This window comes from Electrona antarctica, assembly GCF_951216825.1.
Source record: "Electrona antarctica genome assembly, chromosome: 2".
NCBI classification, from domain to species: Eukaryota; Metazoa; Chordata; class Actinopteri; order Myctophiformes; family Myctophidae; genus Electrona; species Electrona antarctica.
Window position 1 is genome coordinate 59,299,927 of NC_136807.1, and position 17,729 is coordinate 59,317,655.

Below are 17,729 nucleotides of genomic sequence, written 5' to 3' on the forward strand. Positions count from 1 at the left end.
GGCTAACATTTCAATAACTGTGAATCCCTATAGTATTTGGAATAAAATTCAGTTTTCCAAAATCTCAGTTTCTCACCTCCCTCTTCACATTCAATAGATCCCGTGATCTTTCGTGGCCAGATGTAATTTCCTGGGGTCTAGTAGGGCTATAGAAAACGATAATTGCTGTACAATTTGGTAAGACAAATGCATTACCCACTTGTTCGAATGCCCCCGCCCCTGCCAAAAATAGCTAAAAGTGTTTAAACAAAATAAAGCAGCAAATGAAAAAATATATAACACTCATCTTTTACTTTCTCTAATAACCTAAAACATGAACCTTGGTTGAAAAACCCCAAAGTTGTCCTTTAAGGTTTAACATGAGGAGAAAAACTAAAGATCAGGAGAATGGAGGCCTCTATTGACAGGATTGATTGAATAGTTTATTAGACATAAATGTAAAACAGCAACAGAGTTCAGTCAAACACTGATTCCAACAAAAATCCACAAAAATAATCACACTTGTGTGAAGTGAGGGGCGCTCTTATCACATCATACATCACATTCCATGCTCAGCCAATCAAATCATCACAAATGTCATTCCGGCCAATCACTTTAAGTGTCTTCACTTTTTCTGCCCTCACTGTTTTTATCCTCAATATGTACATCAGCCAATCAAATCATCGCTATGGGGTGATGATCAGCCAATCAAATCATTGTGTTTGTGTTCACACAAAGACAAAGCCCAATAGGAGGAGCTTGCGCCCCTCAACAAAAAAATCAATATAAAAAAACAACAACAAAATATATCATTACAAGAAATAATAAAACACTAAATGTACAGAGTGGGAGAAAGTTAGGAGGGGCGTGGTCACCTGTTTAAAGAAAAAGCTGTTTTAAAAGACGTAAGTGATCTGCATTTTTTGAGGGAAGGGGTCAGGGCATTCCACGCCTGGGTGGCTGTGCTGTAGAAGAATAATTTAGCCATATTTGTTTTTAAATATAGGAGCAGTATAATAATCCATAATATTGTCCTTGTCTATCAACCTCCCTACAAACATACAGCTGTTTAATTTGATCCTCCCAGTGAGCTCATTTTTCATTCATTCAAGTTTTGATTATTCTCGAAATTACACTGAGTAATCAAACTCATTTTAAGTGTCGTTGAGTAATACAATATATAGAAAAAACATCACAATACATCAGAAGATCAGGAAAAGTAAAACAAAAGATATACATGTGAATTACATAGGTTTACAAATAAAATGCTAAGACAAATTTCAAAACGATCTAAAAACAGTTACATATTGTGGGGGTCTGTATGCTCACCAAGGTTTTAAAACGACTTAAGGGTACCAATGTGGTCAGTTGCAATGTAATGTAACGAATGTGTGACTTCAGATTACCTAACTCACTGAAACCCATGTTACAATGTTTACATTGGAAAGGTTTAACTCCTGTGTGGACACTGGTGTTTTTTCAGGTTACCTGCCACACTGAAACTGTTGTCACAATGTTTACATTGGAAAGGTTTTTCTCCAGTGTGGACATACTGGTGTTTCTTCAGGGAACTTGATTCACTAAAACTCTTGTCACAATGTTTACATTGGAAAGGTTTGTCTCCAGTGTGGACATGAAGGTGTCTCTTCAGATCACTTGAATTGTTAAAACTCTTGTCACAATGTTTACATTGTAAAGGTTTTTCTCCAGTATGGACACGAAGGTGTGTCTTCAAATTACTTGAATTGTTGAAAATCTTGCCACAATGTTTACATTGGAAAGGTTTTTCTCCAGTGTGGACTTGAAGGTGGTAACGAAGAGTACTTGAATCCTTAAATCTCTTGTCACAATGTTTACATTGGAAAGGTTTTTCTCCAGTGTGGACACGAAGGTGTGAATTCAGATTACTTGAAACGTTGAAACTCTTGTCACAATGTTTACATTGGAAAGGTTTTTCTCCAGTGTGGACATACTGGTGTTTCTTCAGGGAACTTGATTCACTAAAACTCTTGTCACAATGTTTACATTGGAAAGGTTTTTCTCCAGTGTGGACACGAAGGTGTCGCTTCAGATGAGATGAGTCTCTGAAAAACTTGTCACAATGTTTACATTGGAAAGGTTTTTTTCCAGTGTGGACATACTGGTGTTTCTTCAGGGAACTTGATTCACTAAAACTCTTGTCACAATGTTTACATTGGAAAGGTTTGTCTGAAGTGTGGACACGAAGGTGTGACCAAATGGAACTTGAATGTCTGAAACGTTTGTTACAATATTTACATTGGAAAGGTTTTTCTCCAGTGTGGACACGAAGGTGTCGCTTCAGATTACTTGAAACATTAAAACTCTTGTCACAATGTTTACATTTGAAAGGTTTGTCTCCAGTGTGGACACGAAGGTGTGAATTCAGATTACTTGAAACGTTGAAACTCTTGTCACAATGTTTACATTGGAAAGGTTTTTCTCCAGTGTGGACATACTGGTGTTTCTTCAGGGAACTTGATTCACTAAAACTCTTGTCACAATGTTTACATTGGAAAGGTTTTTCTCCATTGTGGACTCGCTGGTGTGTTTTCAGGGATTGAACTGTAGTAAAACTCTTGTTACAATGCTTACAGTTAAAAGGTTTTTCTCCAGTGTGGACACGAAGGTGATTCTTCAAATTACTTGAATCACTGAAATTCTCTTCACAATGTTTACATTCGAAAGGTTTTTCTCCAGTGTGGACACGAAGGTGTCTCTTCAAATTACTTGACTGACTGAAACTCTTGTCACACATTTTACATTGGAAAGGTTTTTCTCCAGTGTGGACATGAAGATGTGACTTCAGGTGACCTGACCAACTGAAACTCTTGTCACAATGTTTACATTGGAAAGGTTTTTCTCCAGTATGGACACGAATGTGTCGCTTCAGGAGAGATGAGTTACTGAAACTCTTGTCACAATGTTTACAGTTAAATGGTTTTTCTCCAGTGTGGACACGCTGGTGCTTCTTCAGGGAACCTGAGTCACTGAAACTCTTGTCACGCCGTTCATCATCATCGTCTGCACTGGTCTCCCAATCATCACTGTCTTCAGTGACTTCAGCGTCAGATTCAAGTTCAACTTCAATCTCAGAGCAATGGGAAGATATGTGTTCTTCTTCTTCATCATCATAATTTTCTTCTTCACCTTTCACTGCTAGTAATGTCAACGTTGACCCAACAGGTTCCTCTGGTCTTTGAAGTAGCTCCTCCTGTTCCTCTTTAAGCTCCTCCTGTTCGTCTTTAATGTGTGGAGGCTCTGGTTCCTCCTGGAGCAGACTGGGGCTCCTCTCCTGTTCAGGAGAAACCTCCTCTTTACACACAACCATGTGCAGGATGTCTAGGAGCAGAAACATGATGGTCAACACTGGATTCCTAAAATGTAAACACATTCTTCTTCCATGTTCCATGTACAAAATTAGCTATTACCTACCAAGATAAGATTGACTAAACCGTTACTAACTAGAGGTTATTACTGTTCTGAAAGATTTTAGCAAAATACATTGTTTCTTCAGGAACAATATTTTCTTTCACATTAAACTTACGGAGGTGTGGCTGGTCTTCAGCTTCCTGTTTAATAGAAACGTCGTCAGCTTCCTGTTTAATAGAAACGTCTTCAGCTTCCTGTTTAATAGAAACGTCTTCAGCTTCCTGTTTAATAGAAACATCTTCAGCTTCCTGTTTAATAGAAACGTCCCTGGCTGAGTCTGGAGAGTTAATCTTCACCGGGGAGTGATGCATCATGGGTATTGTAGTTCTTATGAGTCTGGAGAGTTCGTCTCACCTGCAGTCTGGACTCCAGTCTGAAATCAAGTGAATAAGGAAGGACTTTAAAAACTGGAGACCTATAGTCTGGCAGCCAGGGGTGGGGAGTGGGAAATGTGTTTTTATTGGCCTAAAATATTGCCTATATACTTAAAAATACTTAAATTAATGAGTCCACTTGCTGACCGGCTGTCGGTATTGAGCAATGTATTTTATAAGGTCTTATATGTGACCATACCATTACCTATATACGGCAAGATTTCAACATTTATGTTTTAACGATTAGGCCGCCAGCATTTGATAACTTGTGATATAATTCACACCAGCATTTTTCCCTGTTTAACTCTTATTTTGAAAAGCAAAAAACCCAGACCGGAAGTTATGATCTTATGTTAGGGTGTGTGACGATGAATCATCATTCCATGTTTACCGCGGGTGCTGCTAAAACATAATGGAGGCACATCACAGCGCCGGGTCTGGGCCGTGGAATAAACCTTGTTTGGACCAAAAATGTCTGGGACAAGGAATAGGAGATACAGGCGATTGAAGGAAACAGAATCAAACCCCGGCCCTGCCCTACCCTAACTGGGTCGGCCCGAGGCTCGGCCAGACCCTAACAATTACCATAATGTTAACACTTTCATCGCCCCCCTGGTGTCCATGTGAAATGACTGCAGGCAGCCAGGCAATATCTGTGAATAAGCACCAACTACCTCCGGCCCACACAGCCCAATACAACGAGAGGAGGAGCAACACGTTTTACGACATGTCTTAGTTTTCACCACAAGCGGTAATATGGCTTGCGTGATGCGTTCAGAAATCACTATTAGATCTGAACGTTGGGCGGATTGGACTAAAACAACAACTTTGGACTATTTTTCGGAGAAAACAAGCAGCAAAGAAACGACAATGAGCAACCCGATGCCAACGTGAGTAGCATTATGACTTGATCAATCAAAAGCACTATAAAAGACCAATTGCCGTTGATCTACGCCGGCAATGGTGGACTAATTTTTAAGTAGCATGTGATGTGTCATGATTCTGAATCCATTCCAAGCATTAGTTTTGCACAAAAAACACTCATTGGGCTAAACACGGCCATAGCCGTCATCACAAGTAAGACGCGCAAACGCGGGAAGCGAACGCAGCTCGTAAATTGCAATAACAACAATTAGAATAAATTACGTACTTTTTAAGGTTTTTTTTAAGTTAAGTTTTTTTAAATTAAATGTTTTTTCAAGTTTTTTTTTAGTGTGTGTATGTGTGCGTGCATGCGCGTTTCTTTTTTAGGTTTTTTTTTTTAAAGTTTTTTCTTTAAGTTTTTTTTTAAGTTAAGTTTTTTTTTAAGTTAAGTTTTTTGTGTGTGCGCGTTTTTCCTTTTTAAGTTTTTTTTTTAAGTTAAGTTTTGTGTGTGTGTGTGTGCGTGCGTGCGTGCGTGCGTGTGTGCGTGCGTGTGTGCGTGCGTGCGTGCATGTGTGTGTGTGTTTTTGTGTGATACAGCTGCGCCCTCTGGTGGTGGGCGGGTGGTGTTACAGCGTGACACACACACACACAGACACACAGACACACACACAGACGTGATCTGCTGGGTCTCATAGTAAATGCTCACTGCGTTCGCAATAAATGTGATGAGTTCAGCACATTTTGGGCACATTTGGACAAGTGGCTATTGCCGTTTTTAGCCCAAGGAGTGCTTTTGTGGATGGAATGGATTCAGAATCCTTGCCTTATATAGGTTGTTAATGGTATGGTCACATATATCCTCCTATAAAAAACTATGTGGGTGTATAAGCGTGTGCAAGTCCCACACGTCATTCACTGATGTGGCAGTCAGCTGACCTTTTGGGGCGGGCTACTTAAGCTCACCAGTCTGCATGCTCTTTCTGCCTTCCTCTGCATATGGTTCCTGGTTGTCATGTGATGTTTGCTCCCACCACCACCGGTAGGCTCTGTTATTTATGATCCCCATGGGGGTTTTATTGTATATCTATCTCCCTGCTCTTAATGTTTTACGATGGTGTTTAATCGCGCCGAGCAGCGAGAAAATGCAGCAGAGCCGAACGCCAAGTTTACAAACTATGTTTGCACCTTTGACAACCTGCAGCTTGAAGGTTCCATCCTGGAGGCTAATTTTTCCTGTGATAAAATGGCCACCAATGTAAAAGAAACTCAACCAAAGAACAAGATTCCTATACAGGATCTCCTCACTCTCACTGGTCAACAAATACACCATGAAGACCCTAACAGGAGCCCTCGTAAAAGGTGTATTTGAATCCTTTAGCGCCATCTAGTGTTATAATGCTCACACTGCCGAGGTCTGCTCCCACTCTACAGAGCTTGTTTCCTTTCCGGGTTAAACAGGAAGGTGGGGGCCTCTGTGAGGACCACAACACCACTCGCATTAGCTCACAGCCTTTAGCTAGCAGTACAACCAGCTACATTTTCTCAGCGATGCGGTACAAACTCAAAAATGATTTACGATCGTCGGGTGCGCGGCGGCCCACCATGGACAGCTCTCGAACCTTTGGAGATACGGCACATCTAAAATCATGTTATAATGGAGGCTCAACGGAGCTGGATTTAAAAAACCCATATCCCAATTAAGAAATTGCCCCCCCAACAACTTACAATATTATTACTGCTGCTAGAATTAACTACTGCTTATTTAGGATCACATTTATAACAGACTGATTGAAGCGAAAATGGAAGCTATGGTTCTCACGATAATACAAATCTAAACATTTTTGTAAAAAAAAGAAAAATCTTGTTTAAAAGATTATCTGCCTAATGATGATGTTACTGGAGGACGGTTTCTGAACTGCCCACAGCCCTCCTATGAGGCACAGACTGAGTAGAAAAGAATTGTGCCATTTCATCATGATTATTAATGAGGACCTATTATATGAAGATAGGTTGAAAACTGGTGAAGGTCCTTTAACAGTTTGCAGAATTACAGTACATTTCAAGTACAACTCAATACAAAAACTGTTGACTGTGGACGACACCAGAAAGCATTACTTGTTTACAATCGGGTCCACCCTTTTCAATTCATCAGAACATGTAGAGACGTACAGAGATACACTTCTATATAGTAACCAAAAACAGGAAATCATCATAAAAGGAGGTAAAAGGGGAAAAACATCTAGGTCTCCATCTTGCGCCACCCTTAATTAACCCTTATCCCTAAACGTATTTGCCATTTCTTACTATTTTAAAAAACATTTTAAAATAGTTCAACTAGCCGATCTACATCTACACGTTGCGAGCTTGTAGATCAGCTATTTGAACTATTTTAAACGTTTTTTTTTAGTTCAGGGATAAGGGATAAGCGGTGGCGCAAGATATACCCCATAGTGAGGGGAAAAGGGGTGGGTGGGGGGTATTCAGACCAGAGGCGTATGATCTACAATAAGGCGAGGGCAGGCGTCCGCCTGTCCAAATCCATTTCTGGCCTGGCCAAAATCCATACAATGAGAAAAAAGAGGACTAAAACAAGACCTGAGAACTATTAATGGACAGCTGATTGGCCGTTGCGGTAGAGCGCGACCCTCAATCACCCATTGGAATGTAAATGCATGCCTTTCAGCCTTTGTATACTACTCGTCTGGCAGGTATATCTCTTTGAAAACCTTTAGTGCTACGATTGTGCGCGGGGAGACGACATCTTGTCTCCCCAAAACGTAATTCCTGGATACGCCACTGATTCAGACTTTATGGGTGGCAGTTTCGAATTGCAGCCGTCCGTAGGTGCTCTTAAAACAAGTTACAATATTATTACTGCTGCTAGTAGGCCTATTAACTACTGCTTGTTTATAACAAGTTACAATATTATTACTGCTGCTAGTATTAACTACTGCTGGTTTAGGATAATTTATAACTAACTAGCAGATATGAGAGAAATACTCGTGGTGTTGTTCCATGTTAAAAGATGAGGCAATAATATAAAAGATAAATGTAGTAAAAACAAGGTGAATCAGTTCATCTTACCTGCTGTGTTTCAGGGTTGAGCTGCTTAACGACCACACTGTTTTCAAACCGTTTCAAACCTTTTACTATTATTATTATTATTGTGTTTTCTAACCACACTGCTAACAGGCTACCAGCTAGCTGTGTGTGACCGCCTTAGAGTAAGGTGAACGCGCATAGGGCTACTGTCCAAGGGCTTTGCGCATGCGCACTAGCCCTGCTGCAGAGCCATATAAAGTGAGACAGAGTTACGACAACTCTGTTCACGTCACGGGGCTTCAGTCCAATGGCGGCTCTTCTACATAGACTTCTATTGAAAGGGGACATCCGGGAGTTTACGGAATGCATTGGAGTCTATGGGCTCGCGAGTGAACATGAACCACGTGACCAGGCTGTTTTCTGCCCCCTCAATGTCGTAACCTCTAAGGTCGTAACTCTCTCTGTGACTCTGCCCTGCTGGAGCTCGTGCTGGAGCCTGGAGCGTGCACAGTGCACGTACCATGAACGGTCACTAGGGGGAGCCATGGTACAGTGTAACACCGTGAGCAGAGGAACAGCTATAGAGCTGAAAACTCTCCCATAGAGATTTACTAAAATATTGATATCAATAAGCCTAGAATCAATCCATCCAGGATCCTGGTGAGTCATGACCATATAGTACAGGAAATCTATGGAAAATACAGGATCAACCTCTAACTAATTGCAAAAAAACCAAACTCAGCTGATTTTGCATCTTCAATATTTCCTGAATAACAGAAAAAGAGTTGCCTGGAATTGTCTGAGGGGAAAGTGTTGAAAATAGCCTGTACAGTGTGGCCACCATTGACATCCTATTATAAGGTAATATTTTCTAAATGTCCTTATGCTTTAAGTAGCATGTGACATATCAAACTAGGGGGTTTTCATGATGCTGAATGGCCATAGCAACTTGCCCAAATGTGCTGACCTCATTACATTTTGGCAAGTTGCTATGGCCAAATTTAGCCCAATGAGTGTTTTTATGCAAAACTAATGCTTGGAATGGCTTCAGCATCATGACAACAACCTAGTTTGATATGTCACATGCTACTTAAAGCATAAGGAAATTTAGAAAATATTGCCTTATAATAGGATGTCAATGGTGGCCATACTGTACAGGCCATTTTCAACACTTTCCCCTCAGACAATTCCAGGCAACTTTCTTTCTGTTATTCAGGATATATTGAAGATGCAAAATCAGTTGAGTTTGTTTTTTTTGCAATTAGTTAGAGGTCAAATTACATTATTACTGGACTAATAACACCTCTGATTCTGAGAAAACAAACAAACAACAAGATTGCACATTTAATTATATGATTTACTACATTTAATAAATGCTATTTGTTTGGCATCTTTCATTTTCATTTATTCACAGAATCAGAGGTTTTATGGTCATGATTCACCAGGATCCTAGAAGGCTTGATTCTAGGCTTAAAATAATTGATATAAGTGTCGTGTAATTTGGAACCACATTTAATTAATATAGCTTAATAATGTTAAACTAGACAGACTAAATTGTTTTACATCTAAAACTAGGAGGCCTCACCAACAGGACATGTTTGGGTAGACGCATAGACACCACAGCTTCACAGCTTGCACTCTATGGTAAATAGATATAGGCCTACTTTGATCTAGCTTAGTAGCAACATCTAGACAGAGGTCTTTGTTGTTCTTCCTGTGACCACACCTAAGATATCTGGGAACATTTGGTTTGGGTGTCAACGACTGTCCGCTTGAGCTATTCAAATGTGTATTCGGCTTCTAAGTTCTATATAAACTGTCAGAACTAACTGTCTGGGTGTCAGTGGCCCCTCACAAGCCGTCAGGCTGGTGAGGTGGAGGGTCATGCAGGAGAGCTGATCTGTACTTTGTCTTTGCAATAAATCTGGACTCCGAAACCTTCATTAATTTGCCTGTCTGCCTCCGACTTTCTTCTGAGTATTTAAGGTTTGTTTATGAGCTTCATAGAGAGAGAAAAGCAGTCTCTCTCCTTGTAGTTAATTTACTTCATAACTATTTGAATACATTTAAGTATATTTTTTAAATAAATGTATAAATATTTGTTGGGAAAAAATGAATGGTCGACTTTTTTTCAGTGGGTCCAGAAAACCACGCCCACTTCTATGTTCTATACTGTGATGTCATCAAAGTCTATATCTTCACTAAATCATTTTAAATATAAACTTAAAACCATTTGATAAATCACATCTAACAATTAAATGTCAGTCTCTTCCACACACACTACACATACACTTTACATTTCTACTAATGTGTATTTTTACTTTTGTATTAATACTGTGTATCCATTGTTGTTGTTTGATTTTTAGGATGTATTTTGTAAATTAGATTAACCTTATAAATTCCCTCAGGGTTTTCTAAATCTCACCCGTACAATATGTTGTTGTTCCAAATGTGTTGTTTTAAAATGGGCGGGAAAAAAAATCCTATCCATCATAGGAATTGTATTATAGCGAATACATTACACCAATATTCCCTTTATTCTTACTCCAGCTAATCCAGCTCTTTCCATTCCCTCCTTTCTTCTGTATACTTCCTGCAGTACAGAAGTATACAGATTTCTTGATGAATTGAAAATGGAGGACCCTGATGTAAACAAGTCTTGGTTTACAACACTGATGATGTGTCCAAGTTCATGATGTTTCATTAACTGAAGACCTTTGGAAGTGTTGCAGTACCAGTGACAACCAAGAACAGACTGAATCTTTTACTCTCTAATAACCTAAACATGAACCTTGGTTGGAAAAAAAGGATTGATTGAATAGTTTATTAGACATGAATGTAAAACAACAGAGTTCAGTCAAACACTGATTCCAACAAAAATCCACAACAAAAATCACACTTGTGTGAAGTGAGGGGCGCTCTTATCATATCATACATCACATTCCATGCTCAGCCAATCAAATCATCACAAATGTCATTCCGGCCAATCACTTTAAGCGTCTTCACTTTTTCTGCTCTCACTGTTTTTATCCTCAATATGTACATCAGCCAATCAAATCATCGCTATGGGGTGATGATCAGGCAATCAAATCATCGTGTTTGTTTTCACACAAAGACAAAGCCCAATAGGAGGAGCTAGCGCCCCTCAACAGAAATTCAATATCATCAACAAAATATATCATTACAGGAAATAATGAAACACTAAATGTACAGAGTGGGAGAAAGTTAGGAGGGGGTGTGGTCACCTGTTTAAAGGAGAAGTGATCATTTCCTCTCCAGGAATTTTAGAAGGAGAATTTTGCCATATTTGTTTTGAAATATAGGAGCAGTATAATAATCCATAATATTGTCATTGTCTATCGACCTCCCTACGAACATACAGCTGTTTAATTTGATCCTCCCAGTGAGCTCATTTTTCATTCATTCAAGTTTTGTTTATTCTCAAAATGACACTGAGTAATCAAACTCATTGTCGGTGTCGTTGAGTAATACAATATCATATAGAAAAAACAATACATCAGAAGATCAGGAAAACAAAAACAAAAGATATACATGTGAATTACATAGGTTTACAAATAAGACAAATTTCAAAACGATCTAAAAAGAGTTACATATTGTGGGGGTCTGTATGCTCACCAAGGTTTTAAAAGGACTTAACACTTACTAATTCACACCAGCATTTTCCCATTGAACTCTTATTTTGAAAAGCCACATTTCCAGACTACCGGTACTGAACATAAACTAGTAATTCAAACGGGTGGGTGATTATGGCAACGATGATTTTAATCCTGTGTTATTGAGAGCACCAGCAGCAACTAGATGCTAACGTAAGTAGCATTATGGCTTGATCGATCGGAAGCGCTATAACAGAGCAATTGCCATTGATCTACGGCAACGGCGTTGAGGGTTTTATTAAATAATGAGCTTTAATTTACGTAGATCTCGGCCAATGGCGTTCTAAGTGTTAAAGGTACCAATGTCAGTTTCAATGTCGTTTTGTCATTCCATGTATTAGGGTCACAGAAGCCAAAAGCAAGTTCAGAGCTAACTTTTGGTACCTTGAATTTGGGGAAACTACTTGACCGGGTCCTGGTGTACTTCAGAAAAGATGAGATGTATTTAGGACAATCTCCAGGCATAGCTTTATACAAGAACAGGTGCCAATGCAGTTCTCGTCTCTCTGTCAGGGAGGACCATCCAACCTTGTTATATAAGATACATTGGTGAGTACCATAGCTATCACCCGTAATACATCTAATCGATGAGTGATAAACAGAGTCTAGGGATTTAAGATGCTGCTGCATGTATATAGATTGTCTAACCCATGGTGTGAATGCAATGGTGTCTTAGCAATTAAGTGACCCAAGTTATTTAAACTTAGGTCGCACAGTTTAAAGTAGACATATTTTGTATTGTCCTATAAGAACTGAGGACAAGAAGGTGGTAACGAAGATCACTTGAATCTTTGAAACTCTTGTCACAATGTTTACATTGGAAAGATTTTTCTTCAGTGTGGACACAAAGGTGTGTTTTCAGGGAAGATGATGCAGTACAATTGTTGTCACAATGTTTATATTGGAAAGGTTTTTCTCCAGTGTGGACACGAAGGTGTGTCTTCAGGAGAGATGAGGTTCTGAAACTCTTGTCACAATGTTTACATTGGAAAGGTTTTTCTCCAGTGTGGAGACAAAGGTGTTTTTTCAGGGAAGATGATAAGGTAAAACTCTTGTCACAATGTTTACATTGGAAAGGTTTTTCTCCAGTGTGGACATGTTGGTGTGACCAAATGGAACTTGAATGACTGAAACGTTTGTTACAATATTTACATTGGAAAGGTTTTTCTCCAGTGTGGACACGAAGGTGTGTCTTCAGGAGAGATGAGGTTCTGAAACTCTTGTCACAATGTTTACAATGGAAAGGTTTTTCTCCAGTGTGGACACGAATGGGTGTCTTCAGGAGAGATGAGGTTCTGAAACTCTTGTCACAATGTTTACATTGGAAAGGTTTTGCCCGTAAACCTCAAGTTTAGTGGGCATATACATGTAATATACGGTAATATACAGGTGTGATGGTACAATTCGGGAGTTTACGGGAGTTTGTTGGAAAGATTAACGGGAGTTTCCTGTAATATACACATCCGTATTACAAACCTTTTGCGCAGTGATACTCGTGTCTGTTCAAGTCACCTGACACACTGAAACTCTTGTCACTATGTTTACATTGGAAAGGCTTCTCTCCAGTGTGAACACGAAGGTTTTGCTTTAGGTTACCTGACTGACTGATACGCTTTCACAGTTACAATGTCACAATGTTCACAGTTAGAAGGTTTTTCTCCAGTGTGGACATGAAGGTGGTAACGAAGATTACTTGAATCCTTAAAACTCTTGTCACAATGTTTACAATGGAAAGGTTTTTCTCCAGTGTGGACACGAAGGTGTGTCTTCAGATTACCTAACTCATACTCGTGTCTGTTCAAGTCACCTGACACACTGAAACTCTTGTTACAATGTTTACATTGGAAAGGTTTTTCTCCAGTGTGGACACGAAGGTGTTGCTTTAGGTTACCTGACTGGCTGAAACTCTTGTCACAATGTTCACAGTTAAAAGGTTTTTCTCCAGTGTGGACACGCTGGTGTTTCTTCAGGGAACCTGAGTCACTGAAAGTCTTGTCACACCGTTCGTCATCATCGTCTTCACTGGTCTCCTCCCAATCATCACTGTCTTCAGTGACTTCAGTGTCAGATTCAAGTTCAACTTCAATCTCAGAGCAGTGGGAAGATATGTGTTCTTCTTCTTCATCATCATAATATTCTTCTTCACCTTTCACTGCTAGTAATGTCAACGTTGACCCAACAGGTTCCTCTGGTCTTTGAAGTAGTTCCTCCTGTTCCGTTTTAAGCTCCTCCTGTTGATCTTTAATGTGTGGAGGCTCTGGTTCCTCCTGGAGCAGACTGGGGCTCCTCTCCTGTTCAGGAGAAACCTCCTCTTTACACACAACAATGTGCAGGAGTTCTAGGAGCAGAAACATAACATGATGGTCAACACTGGATTCCTAATTTCTTCTTCCATGTTCCATGTACAAAATGAGCTATTACCTACCAAGATCGGATTGACTAAACCGTTACTAACTACAGGTTATTACTGTTCTGAAAGATTTTAGCAAAATACATTGTTTCTTCAGGAACAATATTTTCTTTCACATGAAACTTACTGAAGTGTGGCTGGTCTTCAGCTTCCTGTTTAATAGAAACGTCTTCAGCTTCCTGTTTAATAGAAACCTCCCTGGCTGAGTCTGGAGAGTTCATCTTCACCTGGCAGTGATGCATCATGGGTATTGTAGTTCTTATGAGTCTGGAGAGTTCGTCTTCACCTGCAGTCTGGACTCCGGTCTGAAATCAAGTGAATAAGGAAGGACTTTAATAACTGGAGACCTATAGTCCGGCAGCCAGGGGTGGGGAGTGGGAAATGTGTAAAATATTGCCTATATACTTAAAAATACTTAAATTAATGAGTCCAGTTTGCTGACCGGCTGTCGGTATTGATCTATGTATTTTATAAGGTCTTATATGTGACCATACCATTACCTATATACGGCAAGATGTCAATATTCCATTATGCTTTAACGATTAGTCCGCCAGCATTTATTGATAACTTGTGATATAATTCACGCCAGCATTTTTCCCTGTTTAACTCTTAAGCTATCTTGAAGAGCAAAAAACCCAGACCGGAAGTTATGATCTTATGTTAGGGTGTGTGACGAGGCATCATCATTCCATGTTTACCGCGGGTGCTGCTAAAACATAATGGAGGCGCATCACAGTGCCGGCTCTGGGCCGTGGAATTAACCTTATTTGGACCAAAAATGCCATCTGGGACAAGGAATAGGAGATACAGGCGATTTAAATAAATAGATAGAATGGATGTTTATGGGCACGACGATGAAGATGACGCGATTTAGTGTTATTGACAACACCAACTAGCAACCCGATGCTAACGTGAGTAGCATTATGACTTGATCAATCAAAAGCACTATAAACGACAAATTGCCATTGATCTACGGAAATGGCGTTTAAGGGTTTAAGGGCCCCAGACGGAGATCACCGTCAAGTTCAAGTGCACGGTTAGTTGACCGAGACGGAGATTGATAAATAGGACGGAGATTAATGATATCAAAATGGTCACATCGCTCCACAGCCTAGGAACGCTTGTTGCCCAATCCTCGGTGTTGCACAACAGTGACACGTCATCGAAAATGTTCCCTGCCTGTTTAGCGGACGAAAACGAAAATCCTACAACGTTCATAACTCGCGATCTAAATCATCCCGTCTAATTATGAAAAAATATCCTGTGTTAGACGGCGCTCCGCGGTCCAGTCGCTAGTCGGATAGATTTATTCTTACCTCCCGTTGTTGTCGATCGACTCTAGAGTGGTGTGGCTATTGTTAGCTGCTACACAGACATTCACAACAACTTCCGCCGGTAAAAGTGGTCCGGGCGCTATAAATGATGGGCACATTTTATTAATGGATTAAATAGGCCCGAGCCCTCAAGGTGTTAAGTAGCATGTGATGTGTCAAACTAGGGGGTTGTCATAATTCTGAATCCATTCCAAGCATTAGTTGGCTTTCATATACTTTTAATATATACGCTGTTTTTTGTTTTGAATATTTTCTAGGTGTTAATTTAAACCAATTCATACATTAATCAAGAACACTTTAACAAGATACAATACAATGTAGATCGGTTGATTTTATTTAGAGATTGGTAATCTGTTAAATCGGTTTATTGAAAATAGCTGATCTGCAAACTCACTAATAGGTTGTAGATGGATTACAATTATACGAATAGTGGTATATAAATATATAAATAAAATCATGACATGACCAGCTAGACACCCAATTAAAATAGAAACCTCATAGATTATATAAATGTGTATGTGGCTTCATTAAATGACGAGTGCTTGGCTGTTATGCATCCACGGTTCTGTGTGCCGTCACGCCCGTCACTGCACATTTGCTTGATACTTGATTGTTTTGATAGAAAGTTCAGACAATAAAATCCTTCCTTCTAAAGTCCTTCTGTTATGGGTTATGGCACAAGTATGAACTGAGCAAATCTGCACCATTCTAGGTGAATAAAGTAGTATGTAATGCCATGGAAAAGTCACTGTTTACAAGCTCGTCATGTCACACAACAGGGCTCCCAAATGACAAATGTTAACGCCCTCCCCACATTCTGCTGGACCCTCTTGTAAACAAGTGTAGCCTAAGGCTTTATGGTGTCGTCCACAGTCAACAGTTTATGCATTGAGTTATTGTGCTTGAAATGTACCTATTCTGCATATGTGACCGGTGGCCGAAATGCGTCACATAGAAACGTTATCAATTTGTTTGTTTGACTATTGAGAAAACACATTCATATATATTCAGACGCACTGTTTAAAAGTGCAAGGTGCATACTACTGTGTAACTCAATAAAACAATGCTGGATATTGCTGACTACGCCACTTGGTTTAATATGGAGGCCAAGAACTCCTTTTTGTATATGGATCACTAAGGTACACACAAGGTTCGTGTTTTTCACCAGGTAAAAGAGCATTTAATTTCAAAAGGTACCAGGAAGAAGGGATGAGGCGGACACCGTTTGCAGGGGGTTACAACTAACCACATGAATGTTTATTTATCTAATGACAGGGAGGCACTATATATGGCTGGATAAAACACACTTTTATTTATAAACTCTAACGGGCTGTTCCCTTTCAAGCCTCGCTGGTTCTTATCCTGACTTTCCTGCAGGAATTGTTGGATAGGAATTTGGGGAACTCCTCAGTCAAACTCAATCTGGCGGCCATCTCGGCCTACCATGTGGGTATGACCAACAGACCAATAAGTGAAAACGTATTGATTCGTCAGTTCATGAGGGGTGTCAGACGTGCTCGGCCGGTATCCAGATCCTTGGTTCCGTCCTGGGATCTGACTTTGGTGCTGGACGCCCTGTCGAGAGCCCCCTTCGAACCACTGGACACAGTGGGTTTGAAGTTTCTCTCACTAAAGACCGCCCTGTTGGTCGCCTTGACTACAGCGAAGCGGTCTAGTGACATGCATGCGCTCTCAGTGAGTCCTAGCTGCATGAGGTTCAGTGGAAACGATACCAGGGTTTCGTTCAGGCCGAACCTGTCGTTCCTGCCTAAGAACTTTCCCTCCGGATGTGCTCCGATGGACTTGGCAGCGTTCCACCCGCCCCCGTTCGCATCAGCGGAGGACAAGAGGCTGAATTGTCTCTGTCCAGTCAGGGCGCTGAGACTGTATATAGACAGGACTGCTGCCTTTAGGAAGGGCAATCAGTTGTTTGTCGCATGGGACCCTCAGAGAAGAGGGAATCCCATAACCAAGGTAAGACTTTCGCAATGGGTTGTGGAACCCCCAGAGGGGTTGCGGGCTCACTCTACAAGGGGCATGTCTGCATCCTGGGCTCTTGCAAGGGGAGCCTCACTTCAGGATGTGTGTACGGCGGTGAGTTGGTCGTCCCCTTCGACCTTCGCCACATACTATAACTTGGACGTGGCATCTTCTGGGATTGCTCACGCTGTTCTGGGAGCTGCCGCTAGGTGATGGGACGGTTAGGAATAACGGTCTCACGCGCGCTCCGAGTGATAGATCCTAGGGCACATGAGATGGGAAACCATCAGCCCGTGTCGGAGTGGTTGGACAGTTTACACTGGCTGGCTCCTTCGATAGGATCTTATATAAAATAAAAATAATTTTATATATACATATGTTTGTCAAAATAAGACTACTGGGCCTGTGGTCCAGATAGCCTCCTTGCCTGTCCTTCTCCCCATGGGCAGGGAACTCTGTGTCCCTGCATTTTCTGGGGAAGGGGTCCCGGGTCGGGCCTCCTTTTCAACTGGTGGTAGTGATACGGCGGGTTTATGTACACCCTTAGGCGATTCTTGAGCGAGATGAGCTTAGATAAACTCTGGGTTACTTTAGTAACCTCAGTTTAAAGCGAATCGAGCGA